Here is a 24,894-nt window from a genome sequence, read left to right as displayed (position 1 = left end):
AAACAGGTCCAGATTTCTAGGTCAAAGTTGCTCATGGTGGGGCTGGTCACCATGAACATTATTTCCAGCACAGACCCAGCTTTCAGGCTGCTCTAAATAGGTAGTGTGCTGAGAGCCCCACCCATCACTGCAGCTGGGCCTTGTCAGGGAGATGCAGCCGGGTCAGAGCTGGAACACCGTTCCTTGTGGCCAGCCTCTCTGTCAACTACGGTGTTCCTCCTTCTTAGCCTGTACTCTGGCCAAACGTTGCTGTTGGGGATCTGAGGCAGGCAGCTCAATTTCAGCGGACTCGGAAGCTTCATCGGGAGGGGGGGAGGGGAGAAAGCAGAGGGACCTGCAGGCCTATCAGCTCTGACTCTACTGAGTTGACCAGAATTTCAGCCTGCTCCCCCTGCTCTGGATCTTCATCTGAAGAATCCTCCTCCATGACCTCCATGAGAGTCATCACAGCACGAATAGTTTGCCCTGAACCAGTTCACCTTGAACTGGGGCAGGTTTGTAGGTTCGATTGCGGGCCAAACTGGGGTGGTTCAGTGAGTGATCAAACTGAACCAGGCCTGGTTAGGGTGAACTAGTTCAGGATGAACAGGAGTGGCCGGGCAGGGGCGGTGAGAGGAGAAAGAAGCTGTTTACCCTGGGCAGGTGTCACCGCCGCTCACCCTCCTGGCATGGCAAGCATACTCTCCGCTCCTTTACCAAGCCGCTGGCTTGGTTCTGGCCTCCACGCACATGTAGAGACCATTTTAATTACCTTCGTACATGCACGGAGGCCATTTGTGTCACTACATGTGTGCAGAGGCCAGAACTGAGCTGCTGCCGAGCCAGCAGCTCATTAAAGGAGTGGGGAGTGCACTTGCTGGAGGTGATTTTTTGGGGGTTGGGGTCATTTCTGGAGGTCAGCGGTCAAAATCAGGGGTGATTTTCTGGGGTCAGGGGGCAATTCTTTCTTTCTTTTACCTTGTTTTTCGGCCCTTCCATGACCATGATTCCCCAACCCCGTTTCCAATGCTTTCCTATTGCTCGTCTACCACAAATTCACCAACTAAGAGATTTTCCAGGAACGGCACTTTAGCTGTGGCGAGGGATGACTAAAATTCTAATTAATAAAACCATTTATAAGTTATTTTGTTCTTGTTAAAAATTAATTGTGTTTCCACTAGATGGTGCTATTCAAGACACAGATAGAAAGGTTTTCAGCTCAGAATTTCTTCAAATGTTTATTTTTCAAAAAAATGTGTGAAAAACACTAGCAGTACTGTGTTTACCAGGACCAATTAATTCCAGCAAGTAGTTAAGGTAGCTTTAGATCTGGAAGTAAAGATATAGAAAATATCTATAATGTGTCAAAAGTGTTTACTAGCATGACATTAAATTATATGGGCCAGCTCAAATGTCCGATGGAATCAGAGTTAAAACCTGATTCTGTGAGATATCTCTAAGCCTCAGAAGCACATGTTCCCTCCTCTGCCTGCACAAACATATACTTCTGATTTAGGTAGAGTAACCAAGATCGGTCATGATGTCCGAACTGACCAAACCACAATCTGTAACTCACATCAGATCTTGGTTACAGATTGCACTTTATTTCAAGTAAGTAGGTTAGACTTAGTCATGTCACAGCTGGATTACGGTAAGATGCTCTACATGGGTCTGTCCTTGAAGAATATTTGGAACCTGCAGCTAGTACAAAATGCAGCAGCTAGGATTTTATCCAGAGCTATCTCCTGGGATCATATTACATCTAATTTGAAAGAGCTACATTGGTTGCCAATTTGTTTCTGGGTCCAATTCAAGGTGCTGGTTTGGTTTGGATTTAAATCCTTTAATGGTTTGGTCCTGGATACCTGAAGGATTGCCTGATCCCAAGGGTTTCTGCCCGCTTGACGAGGTCATAGGAGGGAGCTCTGCTCAATGACAACTGCCAGCACGCGGAGCAGAGCCCCCTCCAATGACCTTGGCTGTCATGCACATGAGACAGCACCTTCTCAGTTATTATCTGCAGACTTTGGAATGCTCTTCTGGTGGGCATCTGCTCCTCAATCTCCATCACAGTTTTTAGAAAGCAAGTGAAATCTTGGCTTTTTATCCAGGCTTTTATATTAGTGTTGGGTGGGGTTTTTTTTGCTGCTACACTGTATTTTATGGTCCTTGTGTGTATGTTTTAAAAACATAATTAGATTTGTATTTTTATATTCCAATTTAATATTTTTATTGTGTAACTGTTTTATAGTTTTATATTGTTTTAAATGTTTTGTAAACCACCTTGTTTTAATGAAAGGAGGTATAAAAATTTAACAATAAAATAAACAAATAAATAAAGTTTGGAGACATCAGTTTGGATGTCTCAACTGGTTTCAGTTTATTCTAATCTAAAGCAGAAGTAAATGCTTGCACAGGAGGTTTGTGCACTTGTCAAGTGGAACCAAGTTTTAATTGTGTTTCCATATAACATCTGAACTGGCCCTATGTATTATGTCTCTGGTCAAAGGCTACTTTTAAAATAGATGCTTTCAGTTGTCCTGAGAAAAGTGGAAAGAAATGTATTTGCAAAATTGAGCGCTAGATCTGAGAAAATGTGGTTCAGTCAGCTGGATTTGTTGCTTTTACCAGAAGTGCACAATGGAGTTAGGAGTTGAAAAATCATTCAATCCCCTATCCTAAGTCAGAGCTGGGGGATAAACATGCGGCAGCGGGGAATGGAAGGGTCCAGTTCCATCTACCACTTTTTGGCGTTGAATCTGTATTTCAATGTTCACATTGGATGTTTATTTTAAAAGTAGCACACAAAAAGCACTAGAGGCAGTTTTTGTGGGTACACATCCCCTTGTGTTCCATCTGCCTTTCCTCCATAACTTACAGCCTGATAGTAGAAAGGGAATAAGGTGAGTAGGAAAGGACTGCTGATCATAGAAGCACAAGTGATCACACGTCCAGATGCCTTAAGAGTGAACAGCACTGCCCAGTAGGGGTGTGCATTTTGGAATTTTCTTGTTTTGATTTGTATCCGAATTGAAACACCCCCGTTTTGTTTTGTATTTTCTGAATCCGAATCAGCCCTGTTTTGTTTTGTAGCCGAATTTTCCAAATCCGAATCGATTTGGATTTTTAAAAAGGGTCCCAGGGCAAAAAGAGTGGGTGGTGGTGGTAGCGTCCAATGGGTGGAAGCTAGCAGCCAAATTTCAAAGGAATTAGGCAGAGGGCTGATTTTTTGTGAGTTTTTTAAGTTTACACATCTTTAAGAATTTTCCCATAGGGAATAATGGAGATTCCAGCAAATGTATCACTTCAAATCAAGGGGAAAGGGATGACCCAGAGCGGAGTGTGGTGGGTGGTAGTGCCCAATGGGGGCAAGGAAACTTCCAGAATTATTTCAAAGAAATTGGGCAAAGGGCTGATCTTTTGTGATTTGATGAAGTTTACGTGTCTAAGATTTCTCCCATAGGGAATAATGGAGATTTAGGTTTCAGCAGCCCCATAATTCCACTTCGGGGGCACTGGGGTTGCCCAGAGTGAGGGGTTGTGTAGTGCACATAGGGTGCCAACCACCTCCATACCCACAAGCCCATGGGGTACTGGGTTTTGTTGTTTCTGAGGTGTTCATTGTAGATTTTCTGGTAGCATACGAGATTTTCAGTGGAAAAAAAGAATCCACTCTCATATGCTACCAGAAAACCTACACTCAGAACACCATAGAATCAACAGAACCCAGCACCCCATGAGTTAGCAATCCTTCCCCTGGCCAATGTGGGGTCTGTAAAGAGTGGCAAGAAGCAAAAGAGCCAATGCGGAACAAGGAGGGAATTGTCAGCAGGTCAGCCCATGATTTAGGTCACCGATCAGAAGGCTGGAAGGGTGGGAAATTCAAAGAGATGTCAAACACAAAATGGAGACTGACTCAGAGATCACCACAAAATGGAGGTCTGAAACAACAAAACGTTTTGTAGCCGAAACAGGGACGTTTTGTTTTGTATACAAAACTTTTGGATCTGGAAAATGGGTGTTTTGTTTTGTCTACAAAACACCAAAAACAGGCTGTTTTGGGTACAAAATGTTTTGTATCCGAAACATTTCGCACATCCCTACTGCCCATGGGGGTGACTGATAAGACAGGGGTGAGACTTACAACCTGTTTTGCCAACTGTAAGCATATACAACAGGCCTTGTATTTGAATGTCTAATTAGGGCCTCTGTATGAGAATTAATAGAATACTGAGAACAGTCAGCCAGAATAGCATGGCTCTTATCCCTAGCCTCAACTATTTGCTGTAGCTTTTATTAAATTAATTTGCAATCCACCTTTCTACAAAGCTGGCTATACATCCATGGTGCTATGAGTTTAAATCCTGTCCCCTAAACCAAGAGAAAGCTGGAGTCTGTATCTTAAAAAAAACAAACCAACTTCCTGTTGCCAAACACAAAAATAGCACACACAGAGCACTTGAGATGGCTTTTGCAGAACTGGATACTGTCGGTTCTTTTAAGACTATAAATAGCTACAGGATCATGACACTGTAAACATGATTAGTTCTATAAGACTATTGACTTCTCCTGGGCTGAACATCAGTATATAATTAACTATCCTTCCTGGAGAAAGGATGATCCATTCTAGTATTCTATCAGACCTTCTAACTTAACTATAAGAGTGATTCTTTAAGCTCTCATACTGTACATAAACACAAAAAAGCAGCATTAACTATTTTTATTGATTTTTCAAATTTTTAAACTGTGCCAAACTTCTGTCTCTGGGCGGTTTACAACATAAAATGGATTTAAAATGATAACATTTAAAACAATTTAAAACCACAGTCCAGTTAAAAAGCTTGGGTGGAAAAATCAATATTTAGAGACTTTTTAAAAGTTGTCATAGATGGGGAGGCTCTTATTTAAGCAGGGAGTGCATTCCAGAGCCTTGGGGCAGCAACAGAGAAGGCCCATGCTTGCATAGCCACCAGATCTGGTGGCAACTGCAGATGAACCTCTCCAATTGATCTCAATGGGCAGTGGGGCTCATGATGAAGAAGACATTATCTTAAGCACCCAGGGCCTATGCTGTTTAGGGCTTTATAGGTTATAACCAGCACCTTATATATTGCCTGGAAACTTATTGGTAGGCAGAGTAGCTATTTTAGTATAGGAGTAATATGGTCTCTCTGAGATGACCAAGATACCAACCTGGCTGCCGCATTCTGTACCAACTACAGTTTCCAGACCACGTACATAGGCAGCCCCACATAGAGCACATTGCAGTAGTCATGTCTGGAGGTAACCAGCATATGTACCACTGTTCTGAGGTTACTTCTCTCAAGAATCAGACACAGCTGGCATATCAGCCGAAGCTGCCAGAAGGCGCCTATAGCCACTACCTCAACCTAGGACACGAGAGAGAGGTTTGGATCCAGAAGCACCCACAGATTGCGTACATGTTCCTTCTGGGGAAGAGTGACCCCATCCAGAACTGGCAGATCAAAATAATCTCCTGAGTTCCAGCCCCACACAATAAGTACCTCCGTTTTATCTGGATGCAGCCTCAGTTTGTTATCCCTCATCCAGCCCATCACCACATCCAGGAAGGCATTTAGGGAGCTTATGCCTTCTCCTGATGCTGTTGGCATGGACAAATAGATTTGGATGTCATCAGCATATTGATTACACCCTGCACCAAATCTCTTGCTGATTTCTCACAGCGGTTTCATGTACAAATTAAAAAGCATTGGAGACAATATGGAACCCTGGATCACAGCATATAAAAGTTCAGATTTTGAAGCGCAACAGTCTCCAAGGGATACCATCTGGAATCTGCCCGAGAGGTAGGAGCGGAACCACTAAAAAGCAGTCCTTCCCACCCTCAATCCCCTCAGACATTCCAGAAGGATACTATGGTTGATAGTATTGAAAGCCGCAGAGAGATCCAAAAAGACCAACAGAGTCACACTCCCTCTGTCAATTCCTAATTGGAAATCATCCATCAGGCCAACCAAGGCAGTCTCCACTCCATAGCCCACCTGAAAGCGAATTTGAAATGAGTATAATCTGTTTTCTCCAAGACTGCCTGGAACTGGGAGGCCACCACCCTCTTAATTACTTTGCCCAACCATGGAAGGTTGGAGACAGGACTAAAGTTGCTTAAGTCTTAGGGATCCAATGCAGGCTTCTTCAGAAGAGGTCTAATGATAACCTGATGTTGGACAAGCATCAAGAGAACAGGTGGTAGGCTGCACCGTTCCAAGCAGTTTGTCCACATCCTCAGAAGTCATAAACTGAAACTGATCCAGCCTAACCACATTAGAGGACTTGCTGGACACCTCCACATCAGACACTGCAGTAATTGTGGGGTCTGAGTCTACGTCATCTTGAATAGAAGAGATTTTATCCATAAAGAATTCATTTAAAACGACACAACAGGTAATTGAAGGTTCCAAATTCTTATTCAAGGGAGGAGGATGTGAGCTGGCGGATGCAATACAGGCAGCAAAGAATCTCTTCTTTGCTGCACATATTGCCTGAGCATAGATCTTCAAATAAGCTCTGTGTTGTAATCTGTCAGATTCAAGTCAAGTCTTTCTCCACTTGCGCTCTAGTTGTCTACCTTACCACTTCAGCCCCCGTAATTCTTCCTTATACCAAGGGGCCAATTTTGAAGTGGGTCGGAGAGGATGCTTAGGAGCAATCATATCTACTGCCCTGGTGAGTTTGCTGCTCCAATTCTTTACCAGGGCATCAATAGGATCACTGGCAGAGCCAACATTAAATTCTTCCAAGGCTTTTGGGAATCCTATTGGATACAATAACCTCCTCAGGTAGACCATCCTAATAGGCCCCTCAGCCCTTCAGAGACGGGATGTGATTGTAAGTCCAACCTTAACTAGATGGTGGTCCATCCATTACAATGGGGAAATCACTGCAGTCCCCAACTACAGAGCACCACGCTAATCAGAGTAAAAGACCAGATCAAGTGTGTCACCAGCAACATGCGTAGGTCCCAAGACCGCTTGGGATAGGCCCATAGTTGTCATGGATGCTATAAACTCCTGAGCCGCTCCAGACAAATTGGTCCCAAAATGAACACTGAAGTCTCCCACAACCACAAGCCTGAGGGTCTCCAACAGCAAGCCCAAGACCATGTCAGGGATCCTGGTAAGGAAGATGTTGTTCTTATAGGCCACAGCCACTCCACCTCCCTACCCATATCCCCATATTTGCTCTTCAACAGAGTACCCTGAAGGGAGAAGCTGAGACCAGACTGGGCCACCAGTCTTCCCCAGCCAAGTCCCTGTGATACATTCTAGGTTGGCCATTCCTCCATAATCAAATCATGGATTATTTCTGATTTATTCTGGATCAACCTGGCATTACAAAGGAGCATGTTGAGGCTCTGTGGGTGGGTGGTACTGCTTCCCAAGGTCAAAGAGCTGGCAGGACAGCTGGAAAGGGAAACAGCTAGTAGATTTGTGATTTCCTTTCCCCTCTAATGGCCTGTGCTGACTTGCCAACATTACTTCTTCTATTCACTACCACCACTGGAGTAGCTGACCTTCCGGTGGTGGTGGTGGTGGTGGTGGCGGCAGTGGAAGTGATTATGATATTTTTCTTCTTGACATACACTCTGATCTAGAGTTCTGAGTGTACTCTGGGATACATGAAGATGTGAGGATATCATTCATTTCAGTGGAAGAAGCCGAACCATGTATGCATGAATTGACTCCCTTCATCAAAATTAACTTCAAGTTGTTTTCATCAGGAAAGTTGCACATCCAAAACAGACTTTTTGTATTAAAGCATAGAGCGTCAAAAATAAAATACAAATTAAAAAGAAAGATAAAATGCAGATTATTTTACTCCAGAATCAATCAAAATATGATAGTATATATGGCGTACATTATATTAAGACATGAAAATATTTATATCATTATGACATGTTTGTTCAATAGGAGCTAGAATAGAAGTATAACTCACAGTTTGCTATTTGCGCAATTCCTTTCTGCACAAGTGTGTATGATTAACTGATCCTGTGATTATCATTTCTGTAGAACAATGGGAGTATCATCTCTTAGTGCTATTGTACCCTGTTCCAAGCTAGTTATTGATAGTTTAGAAACTACACAAATGTCATGGATATGACAAATATTTATATACCGCTTTTCAACATAAGTTCTCAAAGTGGTTTACATAGATATCAATCAATCAATCAATCAATCAATCAATCAAATGGCTCCCTGTCCCCAAAGGGCTCACAGTCTAAAAGAGAAACATAAGATAGACACCAGCAACAGCCACTAGAGGGATGCTGTGCTGGGGATGGATAGGGCCAGTTGCTCTACCACTGCTAAATAAAGATAATCACCATTTTAAAAGGGTGCCTCTTTGCTCAATTAGCAGGGGACATAAGGTAGCCTTAGGTGTGGATTTATGATTATTTGCTGTTGGTGGTGTGTTTTGTGTTTTTGGTGGAATGTGGTTGGTTTTAACCTTATTTCATTATGTTGTCTTTTTATATTTTGAATTAGATTTTAATTATTGTTAAACACTTTGCAGATTTAAAACATATACCTGTTTTGAGAGAGAGAGAGAGAGAGAGAGACTACATTTAGTCCAGTCTGTGGTCATTGGATTTGTAGGAATGTCAGAGTGGATGAGGTTTCTCACTAGATCCTGTAAGGACATGCCTAAATGAAGGGGGGGAAATTGTATAGACATCTGGCAATTGGTGCAAAAGTTTGCTACGATGCCATATTGGTTTTGACCAACACGTATTGAACCTTACTGTGGTTTTAATTTTTTTAAAAAATTTCCCATTAAGGTGATACCAAATATAATGTGTTCGTTGAATTCCTCATAACAGCTTCCATCAATAGGAACTAGTTCCATTCTTTTATTTGAATCTTTGGCTGAGTAATGCTATTTTCTTCTGTTAAACTGATGTTCCCCTCCAACAGGTTGGTTTTCTGGATATTGCTATCCTATCATATCCAGTTACCTCCTATGATAGTGTCTACTCAGCGATGAAAAACTTCCAAAGCCTTCTAAGCAGTCTTCAGCAAACTGCACTACCTGTTACCTGTCATGAAGGAGTGTACCACATTTGCAGCAGAAATACAGATATCCCCTGGTAAATTTACCAACATCATGCTGTTAATGGGTTCCTTCCACCTAACAAAGATACTTCTAGCATGCACAGGGAAGTGTATTGAATGCAGTGGACTAGAAAAGCATTTTTATTTAGAACTCTGTGTTTGGACCAAAAGTGGTTGAAAATGTCCTAAGAGGAAGTAATTATGTACGATCAGTTAAGGGCATGTTTATGTTGACTGAGGTTATAGAAATGCTCAAGTGGAAGGCATTCATCACTGAAGTTGAAAATATCTCTAGTGCGACTGATCAAGTACATCATTTAGTAGGTAATATGCACAGCAGACAGAGAGAAGGCTCACAGTTACAAGTTGAAGAACTCTCCAAAAAATCAGAAGACATGATCAGAGAACTTGACAAATGCACTGGGGGGTGGGGGTGGTGTTGAGCGGTCAGAGCAGTGCAGATATCTGGAGGGTTGCCTTTATCTAGTTTATTTCCTGAAGTATCTTATCAGAGCTGACAGAGGGGAAACTGGGTCCTTCATCTAAACACTGTGCAGCAGCTCCTACCACTTTTCCAGTTTTTGACTGGATTAACTACTTGAGGTGGTGCTCATTGTATCTTGAACAAATGAGAGGTCTGGAGACAAGACAACCTAAAATTTACCAAAAAATTGTGGCTGACCATTTTGTGGTTTGGAGAACACGGGGAAGGTTTAACAGAGAAGGAGCAGACTTGGCTCTTGAACAGACAATAAATAGCTCAAAGAAGGCACCTGGCAGCATCACAGGTCAAACAAACAGGGAAGAGTTCATTGCTGAGTGGGAACTGGTATATCATGAAGTTCTTGCCATTCAGAATGTTTTCCGAGTTTTGCTGAACACCACACAGTAGATTATGATATTAGAATCCACCATGAGCTGAATGGATCATTCAGAAATAAAATGGAGATCACTATCAGATGTTTGAGTATGTACAAGCCAGAGAAACCCTTATTTCAGTGGAGGTGAAGTCATGCTTCACAACCCACTTACGAATGAATGTGTTCCATCCTCTGTATCCCAAAGACTGCTTGGATTTTGTATAGAAGGGGAAGAAGAGTACAGAAAGTTTAGAGAGGAAAGGTATCTGATGCAATCAAAACCACTATCAGCTCCAATTAAGAAGCAGAGGCTCCCCAATTTCAAAACCTTTGGATATTTCAACAAATATCCACATGAATCATCCCATGCTGGCTCATCAAATCAGATAAAAGAACTAGTGCACGCTCAAAGGATCCTCGACATAGCTAGAGAAAGAGAAGTGATGATGTCAGAAATATTACACTACAATCTAACTTTACAGCCTTCCCTGCTGGACGATTGCGGTGCTACTATCAAACCTGTCAAGTATGAACTTAGTTCAGAAGAAGCTTGAAAACACTGACTTCAGCTTTGATTTAAAAAATCCCAAAACACCCTGTCAACTTGTGTTGTTGATGTGATGAAGCTAATACAGAGAACCCCAACAAAAGACATTTTCACATTTAGAGGTTTGTTTGACTCAATACTTAGTCATCTAAACAGTGTCTGCACATTCAGCCATGTCGACTACATGTTTGATAGTTACCAGACCATATCAGTAAAAAATGCAGAACAAGAGAGAAGAGCCACAGTAAAACCTCTGCCAGTGACACCAATAACTTCAAGCACAAAACTTCCTGCACAGAGGGATTGGTTTTCGGCATCTGTTGATAATAAAAGATTGCTTCAGGATGATCTAAAACAATTTGTCCAGGAGCAGTCTGTAAACATGGCCAGTGAAACGTACTTGAGTGGCCTCCTCCATGAAAATGGACCTTCTCTAGCTCTGAAAGTCTATGGTGGACAGGAAAGCAATGTTGAAAATGACTTTCAGGCGCCCATTGAAGAGGCAGACCTATGCTTGCTTTCACACATCCTTAACTCACTAAAGCATGGAATAAGACATGTAGTTGTCCTGTCTAATGACACTGATATGTTCTAATACAGTTGATCCACTTCAAATTCTTTCATGAAATAGACTTGTTGAGCTGCGGTTGAGAAAGTCAGCTTCAGATGTTATCCCTATTCATACACTATCAAGAAAAATGGGCTCATCTCTTTGCGAAGTCATTCTTGTTACACACCTCCTCACAGGATCTGATGTTACAAGCAAAACTGGTACAAAAGCAGCTTCTTTAAAAACTAACGCAGAAAAGTATCTGCAGCATTTTGGTCAACTTCTTCCACCAAGCACTAATACATTTGAGCAGGCTGAAGAATACCTGGTTCACGTTCCAAAATGAGGAATGAAGTGCACAACTTTTGATCAGCCAAGGTTTGAAATAATGACCCAAGGAAAAGCACCAAACATTAAATATCCCATGTACAAGTTCAGCATTAGATGGGGATCTAAAAATCAAAAAGGTTGCAGAGCAGCTTTTAAAATGATGCCTGGGAAATAGCTGACAGGTGCTGGACAGTATCCGGTTTGGCAAATGCCATCCCTTAAAGTGTGACAGTGCAGAGGATTCAGATGAAACAGAAGGGGACAGAGCAGAACCACATAAAGAGCAGACAGAAGGCTGTGCTAGCTGGTCAAAGAGATAAAAAAGCCAAATGAAAGATAGCATTACACCAGGTGAGAGATTCAGCATATAGGTGCTTATATGCCAATGCCAGAAGCCTCCAAGCCAAAATGGATGAGCTGGAGTGATCAGTTGCTAACACAGAAATAGATATAGTGGGCATAACAGAAACATGGTGAAACAGTGAGAACCAGTGGGACACTGTTATCCTTGGACATAAACTCTACAGAAAGGTCAGGGAGGGGCACCTTGGAGGTGGAGTAGCACTGTATGTTAAAGAAGGGATAGAATCTAACAAAGTAGAAAACCTAGGTGGACTGGAGTCCTCCACAAAAACCCTGTTGGTGACAATAAAAGGCCTGAAAGCAAATGTGCTACTGGAGACATGCTATCGCCCTCTAGATCAAAATACTGACAGTGACTGGGAGTTGCAGGAAGAAATCAGGGAGGCTTCAAGGAGAGGCAGGGCTGTAATAATGGGTGACTTCAATTACCCACACATAGACTGGGTAAATTCACAGCCAGATAATGACAAAGAGGTCAAATTTCTAGATACGCTGAATGACTGTGCCCTAGAACAGTTGGTCTTAGAACTGACCAGAGAGAAGGCGACCTTGGACATAATCCTGAGCGGCACCCAGGACCTGGTGTGCAATGTCAGTGTCATTGACCCTTTAGGGAACAGTGACCATAGTGTGATCAAATTCAGCATACATGTGGGGAGAGAATCACCAAAGAAGTCTAACACAGACACTTTGAATTTCAGAAGAGGAAACTTCTCCAAAATGAGGAGTATGGTGAAAAGAAAGCTGAAAGGGAAAATCAGGAGAGTCACTTCACTCCAGAATGCATGGAGTTTACTCAAAACCACAATACTAGAAGCCGAGTCAGCTTGTATACCCAAAAGGAGGAAAGGTACCACTAAGTCCAGGAGGATGCCAGCATGGCTAACGGGTACCGTCAAAGAAGCCATAAAAGGGAAGAAGACTTCCTTCTGAAATTGGAAGGCCTTCCCAAACGAGGAGAATAGAAAGGAGCACAAACTCTAGCAAAAGAAATGCAAGGTGACAATAAGAGAGGCAAAAAGAGAGTTTGAGGAACATTTAGCTAAAAGCATCAAGCGGAATAACAAAAACTTCTTTAAATACATCAGAGGCAGAAAACCTACCAGGGATGTGGTTGGACCATTAGTCAATGAGGGAGTGAAAGGGATTATTAAAGAGGATATGGAGGTTGCAGAGAAGCCAAATGAGTTCTTTGCATCTGTTCCTGAAACAGGCTTTTGGGGGATGGAAGCTAAAGAATGGAGTCAGATAGCAGTGACAAGAGATGATATTCTAAACTGTCTGGAAAAACTGAAAACTAGCAAATCAGCAGGGCCTGATGGCATCCATCCAAGAGTCCTCAAAGAACTCAAATGTGAAATTGCCGACCTCCTTGCTATAATATATAACTTATCCCTGAAATCGGGCTCTGTACTGGAGGACTGGAGAGTAGCAAATGTAACACCGATTTTCAAAAAGGGATCCAGGGGTGACCCGGAAAATTACCTGCCGGTTAGCTTAACGTCCGTTCCAGGCAAATTGATGGAAAGCATCCTCAAGGATCAAATTGTAAAGCACATAGAAGAACAGGCCCTGCTGGGAAAGAACTAGCATGGCTTCTGCAAAGGTAATCCTTGCCTCATGAACCTTCTGGAGTTCTTTGAGAGTGTCAACAAGTGTGTGGATAAGGGTGATCAAGTTGACATAGTATACCTGGACTTCCAAAAAGCTTTCGACAAAGTTCCTCATCAAAGACTCCTGAGAAAACTTAGCAGTTATGGGATAAGAGAACAAGTACATATGTGGATTGCCAACTGATTGAAGGACAGGAAACAGAGGGTAGAGATAAATGGAGAGTTTTCACAACGGAGGGAAGTAAGAAGTGGGTTCCCCCAGGGATCTGTACTGGGACCAGTGCTTTTAAATTTATTCATAAATGATCTAGAAGTAGGGGTAAGCAGCGAGGTGGCCACATTTGCAGATACCAAACTCTTCTGGGTAGTGAAATCCAAAACAGATTGTGAGGAGCTCCAAAAGGATCTCTCCAAACAAGGGGAGTGGATGACAAAATGACAAATGCGCTTCAATGTTAGCAAGTGTAAAGTGATGCACATTGGGATGAAAACCCCCAACTTCAAGTATACGCTGATGGGATCTGAGCTGTCGGTGACTGACTAAGAGAGAGATCTTGGGGTCGTGGTGGACAGCTCGTTGAAAGTGTCAACTCAATGTGCAGCAGCTGTGAAGAAGGCCAATGCCATGCTAGGGATCATTAGGAAAGAGATTGAAAATAAAACTACTAATATTATAATGTCCTTATGCAAAACTATAGTGCGGCCACACCTGGAATACTGTGTACAATTCTTGTCACCACATCTAAAAAAGGGCATTGTAGAACTGGAAAAGCTTCAGAAGAGGGCGACCAAGATGATCAGCGGGCTAGAGCACCTTTCTTATAAGGCAGGACTACAACACTTGGGACTATTTAGTTTAGAAAAAGAGGACTGCGTGGAGACATGATAGAGGTCTGTAAAATCATGCATGGTATGGAGAACGTGAATAGAGAGAAATTCTTCTTCCTCTCACATAACACTAGAACCAGGGGTCATCCCATGAGATTGATTGCCGGGAAATTTAGGACCAGCAAATGGAGGTACTTTTCCACACAACCCATAATCAACCCATAATCAACTTGTGGAATTCTCTGCGACAAGATGTGGTATCAGCCAACAAGCTGGATGGCTTTAAGAGGGATTTGGATAATTTCATGGAGGAGAGGTCTATCAACAGCTACTAGTCAGAGGGCTATAGGCCACCTCCAGCCTCAAAGGCAGGATGCCTCTGAGTACCAGTTGCAGGGGAGTAACAGCAGGAGAGAGAGAGCATGCCCTCAACTCGTGCTGTAGGCTTCCAATGGCAGCTGGTGGGCTACTGTGTGAAACAGGATTCCGGACTAGATGGTCCTTGATCCTTATCCAGCAGGGCTGTTCTTATGTTCTTATCTAAGATGATCCTTTTACATGGTATAGACATGTGCATCAGTTCTCACTATGGCATCCTCTTTAGTTCCAAAGGAGTATGGATGGGTCATGAGCAAAAAATATTATCTGATACCAGATCCCTCTGCTAATGAACTTCCAGATGATTTGCTCACAACTTTTGGAAGGGCAGTATAGAAATTAAAAAAAAAAGAGCGGATGTCTTTTGCAACCCAAGCATTTGCAAGCAGGGCTGCCAGTGGTGGCGGGGGGACCTCCTGTATCAGGCCTTAAGGCATTAGTGGGGCCTAGCCAGGGAGCTCCCACCCCACCTACCTGGGCCTGCTTGCCCACAACTACCCTTCACCATTGTCACTACAAGGAGGCCAGTAGAGTGCTGGCTTTAGTAGACTTTCTTGAGGCCAGTAGAGTGCGTTCACATACTTCACAAAGGAGCACCTGAGTGAAGTGTGTGAATGCACTCTATTGGCCTCAAGAAAGTCTACTAAAGCCAGAACTCTACTGGCCTCCTTGTAGTGACAAGGAGAAAGCAGAAAGCTGGAGTGGAGGAAGCGATGCTTTCAGAGAAGTAGGCCCCTGCTGGTGATGTGTTTAGAAAACCAAAGAAACTCCATGTTTGCCCAGAAGACCTCATTCTAACTTAAAGTAACCCCAGCCCAGCTCAGAGACATCACTGCCTCTCATGATTGGCGTCATTATCTCTCTCCGGCTAAAATGTATCTATGAAACTTGCTAAGACAGCTAAGCTTCCCAGGCCAGAAAACAGGATTTAACCAAATAAGGAGTAATCACCAGATGAACAATGAATCATCCGCATGCGTACTAGATACTTAAACCACCATTTTATTGCCACATATACTGTATCTAGGGTGTCAGCATCATTAGATTGTCTGTATAAATGTAAGATGCACCTGTAACCAAACTGTAATCGGTTTGAGAGCGTTAGCCTATTGATTACCTATTGCTGACTGCAGTAGCAATAAACCTCAATTAATAATTTCCAATCCTTGTGTCTGACTGATTGGCTAAGCGGACCCAGGAACGAGCCCCATTCACATCACTGGGAGGGAAGGCAATCTGGGTGGCGGTGGCGGGGGCAGGGGGAGCATGGAAATTAAGTGTAAACATTCAAACAATGGCTGACATCCATTTCCTGACAGTGGTGTTGCTCCATACTTAAAAGATCCACCTCTTGATACTACCAAGTAGAATGACACATTTTAAAAAGTCTCTAATATTATAATACAACACCTATGAAGGTGGAAGGAAGCAGCAGAGAGTTAGGTGAGACTGGAAGCTCTCTCCCATGCTCTGTGCAGGTGCCTTTGCTGCTGCACTTCCTTTCTGGAAGAGATCATGGAGGAGGGAAATGATTGAGCTAGGCCTCAAAAATGTGGTGTATGATTTTGTTGTTGTTGTTTGCAGAAGTCAGGGGAGGCAGGTTATAAAATGTTCAGTTTAAACAGTCAGTGAGGTTGGGGAGGAAAGATAATTTTTTGGTGTGGCAGGAGCAATTCATTGGGGATTAGGGGCATAATAAGGGGGTGATAATTGATCACCTCTAATGATGATTGATCTACTCTACTGGCCTCAGGAAAGTCTACTAAAGCCAGCACTCTACTGGCCTCCTTGTAGTGACAAGGAGAAAGCAGAATCACCTCATTAGATTGATCACCTCTAATGATGACCCTAATCCTCAAAATTTACCTTCTCCACTTTCACCATTGTGCTTCATGCTGCTTTCATTCAGGAAGGCTGTCACTGTGGGTGCACAGTTCTTAGTTACATGCCCCCTTCAGTAGTTTGGATGTCAACCATTTTTAGAATGTTTACAATTAATTTCCATGCTCCCCAATCCAGCTTGCCTGCCTTCTTTCCTTCCCAGAAGGGCCTACCTTCTCTGATAGCATCTTCTTCATCCAGCATCTTCCTCTGATGCTGAGCCTGTCAGAGAAGGTAGGCCCACACCAGAAGGCAGGAAGGAAGGCAAGCAATCTGGATTTGGGGGAATGGAAATTAATTGTAAACATTCAAACAATGGCAAATGGAAAAACAATGGAAACACCTTCTCTGTCAGCATCTTCTTCCTTCAGCATCTTCCTCTTATGCTGTCAGAGAAAGTAGGCCCTTTCTGGGAGGGAGAAAGGCCGGCAGGAAGGCAATGTGGATTTGGGGGCATGAAAATTAATTGTAAACATTCAAACAATGGCTGACATCCAGACTACTAAAGGGGGGATGGAACTAACAAGGGTGCACCCACAGCGGCAGCCTTCCTTGTGAAGGCAGAATTTATTTATTTATTTATTTTATTGTTAAATTTATATACTGCCCTTCATTAAAACAATACAAGGTGGTTTACAGCAGAATTTAAAAACAAGATTGTAAAAATGACACAATTAAAACATTAAGCTAAAAATATAAAACAAATCTAAATAAAAAAATTTAAAACACAAGCATAAAAACAATACAAAAAGCATGCATTTATTGGCAGGGAAGGAACGAAACATAGGTTATTGTTATATTTCAAAAACACTTATGAAAGTGATTTCACAAAACAACACTGTCCTGAAAGATAATCTATTAGATGTGTGTCTCCCCCTAAATTCTGATGTCTGCATCTATATCTTAATTTCAAATCTTAAAGTAATCTACCTGCATGTGCCATGCTGAAGTGAACAGAACTGGTACTTTGCCTCCTAGTTTTCAGATCTATGCACTATAAATGAAAATCGATCTCATAACGATCTTACAGAATCTTAAATAAACTTAAATTAATTGGGATCTTAAAGCTCAGCATAAAATTTAAAATCAGTGCTCAACAACTTAATTGACTTACTAAAACTGTGTACCTTTTATCTTTTACTTTGGACATATTATAGTGATTACAGCTTAGGCCTTCCTTAATGATTTTGGCAGAATGCCTTCTTTATGGACAGCATGAATTCCCATAACGGTAAGGTTTTGTTATTTGCCTAAGAGGAGCCATCTGTAATAACTGTATATTTCACTTCAGGGGAGTTCAGTGGTGGACCCACCCCACCCCTCCCCACCCCAAGCACGATGCCCTCTGTGACCGCACAACTTACTCAGAATGTGAGTTGCTGCTAGCTAAAATCCCCAAACTTTTCAAAGCTCACACCTCCGTTCAAAGCACTGCAGATGAGAGGAACACAGTGTGACTGACTTAAAAAGAGGTGTAGTAGCTTGTCAAGCATTCTATAAACCAGCTTCCCACAACTATCACATATGTTGTTTCCTCTCAGCTTTTCCTGGGCAACGGAAACATGCACTTGTGAGCAATGTGCTGCATTCTGCAGCATTTAAGGAGATGACAGCCCAGCAGAGTCCATGCTGTTTTTATCTGCGAGCTGACATGATGGATATCCAACAGTCTTTATCTTATGTGGGCATCTATGAGTTATTCATAAGAACAGCCCAGTTGGGTCAGGCCCAAGGCCTGTCTAATCTAGCATCATTTTTTCACACAGTGGCCCACCAGATGTTTCTGAGAAGCCCACAGGCAGATGTGAGGGCATGCCCTCTCTCTTGCTGTTGCTCCCCTGCAGCTGGTATTTAAAGGCATCTTGCTTCAGAGGCTGGAAGTGGCCTATAGCCACCAGACCAATAACCATTGATAGATCTCCATGAATAAGTCTAAGCCCCTTTTAAAGCCATCCAAGCTAGTGGCCATCACCTCATCCCATGGCAGAGAATCCCATAGATTAATTATGTGCTGTGTGAAAAAGTACTTCCTTTTGTCGGTCCTAAATTTCTCAGCCTTCAGTTTCATGGGACAACCTCTTGTAATAGTTGAGAGAGGAGGAGAAAAATTTCTCTCTGTCCACTTTCTCTACTCCATGCATAATTTTATACACCTGTATCATGTCTCACTATAGTTGCCTCTTTTTCAAACTAAAAAGCCCCAGATGCTGTTATGAGGCAAAAGCCTTGCCTCATAAGAAATTGCTCCAGGCCCCTGATCATCTTTTTTTGGTTGCCCTCTTCTTGGTTGCCCTCTTCTGCACCTTTTCCAGTTCTACAATGACCTTCTTAAGATACAGTGATCAGAATTGTACAGAGTACTCCGTGTGGCCACACCATAGATTTGTGTAAAGGCATTATATTAACATTTTTATTTTCAATCCTGTACCTAATGTTCCCTAGCATGGAATTTGGCCTTTTCACAGCTTCTGTGCATTGAGTCGACACTTGCAATGAGCTGTCCACCACGACCCCAAAATCTCTCTTCTGGTTAGTCACTGCTCAGACCCCATCACTGTATATGTGAAATTGGCGTTTTTGCCCCAACGCGCATCACTTTACACTTGGTTACATTGAACCGCATTTGCCATTTTGTTGCCCACTCACCCAGTTTGAAGAGATCCTTTTGGAGCTCCTCACAATCTATTCCCCTAAACAGGAAAGGAATACATGCTGTCTCATCCTTGCAGTCAGTTGTTCCTAGTCCAGATGGTGGGACAACCAGACAATAAAACTAGCAATAACAGCAATACTTGTAGTATCATATTGAAAAGAGGTGCCAATAGCCACCTACTGGTCTTTTGTTGGCAGTTGTACGTTCCCACCAGGTGGCCTAGATTGTCAGCCCCATTCTTTGTCACATTGGAATACAAAATAATGTTATGTGTGCCTTCCTCTATTCCCTTTCTACCACCATATCACGGTGCACGGTTGATAACAGAAGTACAGCCTTGCCCTTCTTGTCTACATATATATATATCAATGTCTTCTGTTTATCAAAGTCCAACATATATGACAATAGTTTCGTGAATGGTGTTGTATCTCTGGGGCTTGTTGTGTCTGGCTTGTTGTATCTTGTAGAGCCTATACAAGCCAACTTCTTATTTAGGAGAGCCTCCGTGAAGTCTACACTGTTTAAACGTACACAGTTAACTGTGCAGCTGTACCTGATGAATGGCCAGCCTGCAGGCAGTGTGGCTCTTGGGCAGGTTAGGAGAGAGAGGCGCAACCCAAGATGATTCTAGGAAGCAGAGGCAACTGCCCCTCCTTTAGCATCCTCCCAGCTCATTAGGATGAGCCGCTACTGGATAACACCACCATATTTGCAACTCAATGTTGTTTGATTTGCTTAGCATGTATTGCCAGAAGGCAATACATCAATCAGCTACTCATCAACTGTTAGTTTGCACTCAGGAATGTAGTACTGCTGCAGCAACAAGGTCCAGTTCTCTCTACTGGGTGCCAGTTACTCTTCTTTCTTGTTGTGTGGCTTTGTCATTGAACCTTATATAACTTGTAATGGCTTCAAAGAGTCTCAGACTCATAGCTGCACATAAATTGGGATGCCCCAAACATGCTGCCCACAGTCCCTGCAGTTCTTCATGATTAGCACAAAACATAACATACCAGCCAGATTAGCAGGTCAAAATATTGAACAGAGTTGTTCAGGGTTGTGAAGTGGCTAATGTGCATCCCTTCCCCCTTGAATCAGTACTTGGAACCAGCAATTACTCACTGTGACGTTTTAAATGAGTTTTTTGTGAACAAAATCTCTCGTATTCAGGCATACTTAGATTCAAACTCCACAATTGTTACAGAGTCTGATGCCAAGGTGTCCAGCAGCTCCTCTTATGTGATGATCCCAGATAAATTTCAGTTTGTGACTCCTGAAGATGTGGACAAGTTGCTTGGAATGGAGTGGCCTACCACCTGCGCTCTTGATCCTTGCGCAACATGGCTTATACTATCTGGCAGGGAGGCTGTTGTAGAGGACCTGGTAGAGATTATAAATGTGTCTCTGAGGGAGGGCAGGATGCCTCCTTGTGTTAAAGAGGCAATCATTAGACCACTTCTGAAGACGTCTGCCTTGGATCCCTCAGAGTTAAGCAACTACGTGCCTATCTTCAGCCTTCCATGGCAGGGCAAGATGATTGAGAAGATGGTGGCCTCCCAGTTCCAGGTGGTCTTGGAGGAAACTGATCATCTAGACCCATTTCAAACTGGCTTTCGGGTGGGCTATGGGGTGGAGGCTGCCTTGGTCGGCCAGATGGATGATCTTCCATTGGGAATTGACAGAGGGAGTGTGACTCTGTTGGTCCTTTTGGATCTCTCGGTGGCTTTAAATACTATTGACCATAGTATCCTTCTGGAATGTCTGAGGGGATTGGGGGTGGTAGGCACTGCTTTGCAGTGGTTCCGCTCCTACCTCATGGGCAGATTCCAGATGGTGTCTTTTGGAGACTGTTGTTCTTCAAAATCTGAACTTTTGTATGGTGTCCCTCAGGGCTCCATATTGTCTCCAATGTTGTTTAACATCTACATGAAACTGCTGGGAGGGATCATCAGGAGATTTGGGATAGGGTGTTATCAATATGCTGAGGACACCCAAATCTATTTCTCCATGTCAACATCATTAGGAGAAAGCAAACCCTGCCTAAATGCCTGCCTGGAGGCAGTAATGGGCTGGATAGAGGATAACAAACTGAGGCTGAATCCAGATAAGATGGAGGTACTTATTGTGTGGGGTCAGAACTCAGGAGACAATTTTGATCTGCTGGTTCTGGTTGGGGTCACGCTTTCCAGGAAGTAACAGGTACACAGTCTGGGGGTGATTCTGGATCCAAACCATTCCCTGGTGTCCCAGGTTGAGGAGGTGGCTATAGGTGCTTTCTAGCAACTTTGGCTGATACGCCAGCTGTGTGCATTTCTTGAAATGAACGACCTCAAAATGGTGGTACATATGCTGGTAACCTCTAGCCTGGATTACTTCCAATGCACTCTATTTTGAGTTGCCCTTGTATGTAGTCCAGAAACTGCAGTTAGTCCAGAATGCGGCGGCTATGTTGGTCTCTGGGTCATCTAGGAGAGACCATATTACGACTGTGTGCTGAAAGAACTACACTGGCTGCCAATACATTTCTGGGCAAAATACGGGGTGCTGGTTATTACCTATAAAGCCCTAAAGAGCTTAGGCTCTGGGTATTTAAGAGTATTTTCTTCTTCACCATGAGCCCTACCGCCTGTTAAGATCATCTGAAGCGGTTCGTCAACGATTGCTGCCAACCTGTTTGGCAGCTATTCGGGGCGGGCCTTCTCTGTTGCTGCCCCTGGACTTTGGAATGCACTTCCTGTTGAAATAATAGCCTCCCCATCTCTGGCAACTTTAAAAAAGGCACAAAACTTTAAAAAAGGCACAAAAAGGCACAAAAAAAGGCACAAAATTTAAAAAAGGCACAACTTCACAAAATGTGAAGACACATTTATTCACCCAGGCTTTTAATTATAGTTTTAATTTTTTATGTTGGTTTGAAATGATTTTAGTGTTTGAATGATTTTAATTGTTTAATAGATGTAATGTTTTAAATTATTTTAATTGTAAACTGCCCAGAGATGCAAGTTTTGGGTGGTATAAAAATATGTTAAATAAATAAAAATATGCTTTCAGTTCTGGTAGGTCAAGAGGCTAGCACATTCATATTTTGGGGGGATGGCTCTCATTTTGGATTTTTTCCAGATGGTTCTCATTCCATTGTGTGAATGCATGTTTCCTTAAGGATGATGTGCAAAATACCCTTTGTGACCTCAAGTATGAAGATTTCATCTATTGTGTCTGTTTGTTTCACATGCATATTCATGTATGATGTCTGCACTGGGCCAGTGATTGACTTGATTGTGTTGTTGTAGACCATCTTCAGTCATTCCTGCCTGTCATGTGGCCTCAATAATATCTTCATTGGCAGGTGAATGAGATTCAGCAGGCTGTTCAGTGCCACACATCTCACCTCTATAGCTTCCTGCTCTCTCTCCACCTGGAACCAAGCTCCACCCATCCCTTTGTTGGGCTACATTCCACCAGGAGAAGTGGTAAAAGACCAGATATGTAGTGTTGACAGTTGATCCACTGGTGTCAGGACTGATAAAGCTGAGATGTAGTAGGTGCTGCCTGTTCTTTTGCTAAATCTGCCTTTGTTCTAGTTGCTAAAATCCCTGCTTCTGCAAGGTCAGGTGCTTCTGCATGATCTACTCATTTGAAAACTAGATTCAATGTTCTGATAGGGGCTGGTTTAATCTGCCCATACTAGGGAGCACAGAACTGAGCAATGCCTCAGACTATTGCTCAGACAAGGTCAACTCAGGTTGCAAGGGGCAACAAAGCTTAAGTTTCCAAGGAGAAACAGGACTTGCTCCCCTATCCCTAATAACTTAACACTGAACTGGGATAGAAACTACCCCACATGGAGGAAATCCATGCAGTTTGGAGTAGTTGTCCTTCCAACTGACTTAACATTGGGCCAGGATGAAAACTACCACAATGGAGAATGTCCATCCAGTTTGGAGTGCTTTTCCTTCCAACTGGCTTGCTGGGCCGAGATAGAAACCTCCCCAATAGACAAAGACCATGCAGTTTGGGGTAGTTTTGCTTCTCATTGACGTAATATTGGGCTGGTATAGAAATGACCCCAATGGAGAGAGACAATGAAGTTTAGGGTGGTTTTCTATCGTGTCATATTTTTATTATTTGTGGAAGTATCAAAACTGGTGAGTGGCCATACATTTGGATAAGATGTATATCAAGTACAGGTAACAATGTTTTGGGGTGTGGGTATAGCTGCTTTGCATGGTTAGGTTACATTTTTGTAGCCAGGATCAGAACTTACCCCATGATTCAGTTGAGGATTAATTACTGTATAACTTGGAAATCTTCCTTATTTTCTTTAATGCACATCATCACCATTCACAAGTTATGCCTTTAAACTCATTTTCCATGCACTGCTTTCCTGTCAAAAGTCACCCCGTCCCCAAAGCTGCTATTTGCAGCAAATAGCCACTTTGAGAGCAAATAGCAGCTGAAAGGTGTGGGGGTGCTTTTGTGGTAGGAAAAGTGTCAGGGGAAAGGGTTAATCCATCTTCCTGTGTACCATGGTCTTAATCTGAACTGTGTTGCTCCAAGGCTGCTTTTGCTTAAAGAAGAGGTGCTTCCACTTAGCATGCCTCTTAAGCATGTTATTAGGAAAATGTGTAATTTCCCTTAGTGTAAAAATCAGCTCATTAAAAAAAAAACCTTCAGTGAAAATACTTGTAGTTATATCCTCTAAGCAACTGATTGCATTACATCCATATGAACATCTACTTATTCTCTTACAACAAAATAAAAAGAATCTTGTAGTAGTGATACCTTAAAACTAACAGGTTTATTGCAACTTATTCATGGACTAAAATTCACTTCATCAGATGGGTTTTTTGACAAAGCATCTTTATTATAGACTAGTGGTGGTGGTAAACAAAAGGGATTTGACGTTGGCAGGGCAGTAGGCTGTAACAGGGAAAGGGAGATCAGAAACGTAATACCCATTACCCCCTCCAGCTGTCCTGACAGCTCTTTGACCTTGGGGAGCAGTACCACCCACCCACAGAACCTCATTTTATTTCTTTGTAATGCCAGGTCAGTTCAAAAGGAAACAATTTGATGACTGTGGATGATGGAGCTGACCTGGTATGTATCACAGAGACCTGGTTGGGGGAGGCTAGTGGTCCACCCAGCTCCTCCTGCCAAGATAATCAGTTGTGGAGCAAGTGAGAGGATGTGGATAGGGATGTGGAGTGGATGTGGTCCAGAAAAATATCTCCCTTACCAGGATTCCTGTCAGGGAATTAGTCTATATACAATGTGTGAACCTAAGTCTGCGGTACAGATTGGGACTTCTGTTGGTGTACCATTCACCCTGCTGCCCAACAGAATCCCCAACCGAGCTAACTGACTTGGTTGAAGAGGTGGCATTGGAGTCACCCAGGTTAATCGTGGTCTAGTCTCTGCAATAAATTATTTTACTTGGTTGGAATTTCCGAGGTATAGGAAAGCTTTTACCTTGGCTCGCTGCCACTGTTTACCCTCGGCAGTTCTAGAAGGGTGCTATAAAGGGGTTCCATTTGCTGACAGACTTTGCCCTTGTGGGCTGGATCAGGTGGAAACTATTGAAAATGTTTTATTATTCTTTCTGTTGTATAAGGATATTCGTGAATCTTTCATCACACCTTTGCTTTGTAAATTCCCTGGTCGACAGGAGCAATTTTATTGTTCCTTGTTGCTTTTGGACTCAGAGTGTTTAATTACATCTAATGTGGCTAAATTCTGTGCTGCTGCCATAAATATACATCACCGGATGGTTAACCAGGACATTTTATTGTTTGAATTTTTATTATCATTATGTTTCCA

At 42.7% G+C, this 24,894-nt stretch overlaps 1 long non-coding RNA gene across 1 annotated transcript in view; it reads right to left on the bottom strand.

Annotated features, from left to right (window-relative positions):
- Positions 1 to 1,248: 1,248 nt before the first annotated feature.
- The window catches only part of LOC128343294 (uncharacterized), a 35,921-nt gene continuing 12,275 nt past the window's right edge, over positions 1,249 to 24,894 (bottom strand). Inside the window, exon 3 of the long non-coding RNA XR_008315443.1 lies at positions 1,249 to 1,308. This is a non-coding gene — a long non-coding RNA (uncharacterized LOC128343294). The remainder of the gene's footprint in view (positions 1,309 to 24,894) is intronic.

Source organism: Hemicordylus capensis, chromosome 2 (genome assembly GCF_027244095.1).
Source record: "Hemicordylus capensis ecotype Gifberg chromosome 2, rHemCap1.1.pri, whole genome shotgun sequence".
Lineage (NCBI taxonomy): Eukaryota > Metazoa > Chordata > Lepidosauria > Squamata > Cordylidae > Hemicordylus > Hemicordylus capensis.
The sequence above is the reverse complement of the archived record's forward strand: the minus strand, read 5'-3'. Positions and strand labels throughout refer to the sequence as shown.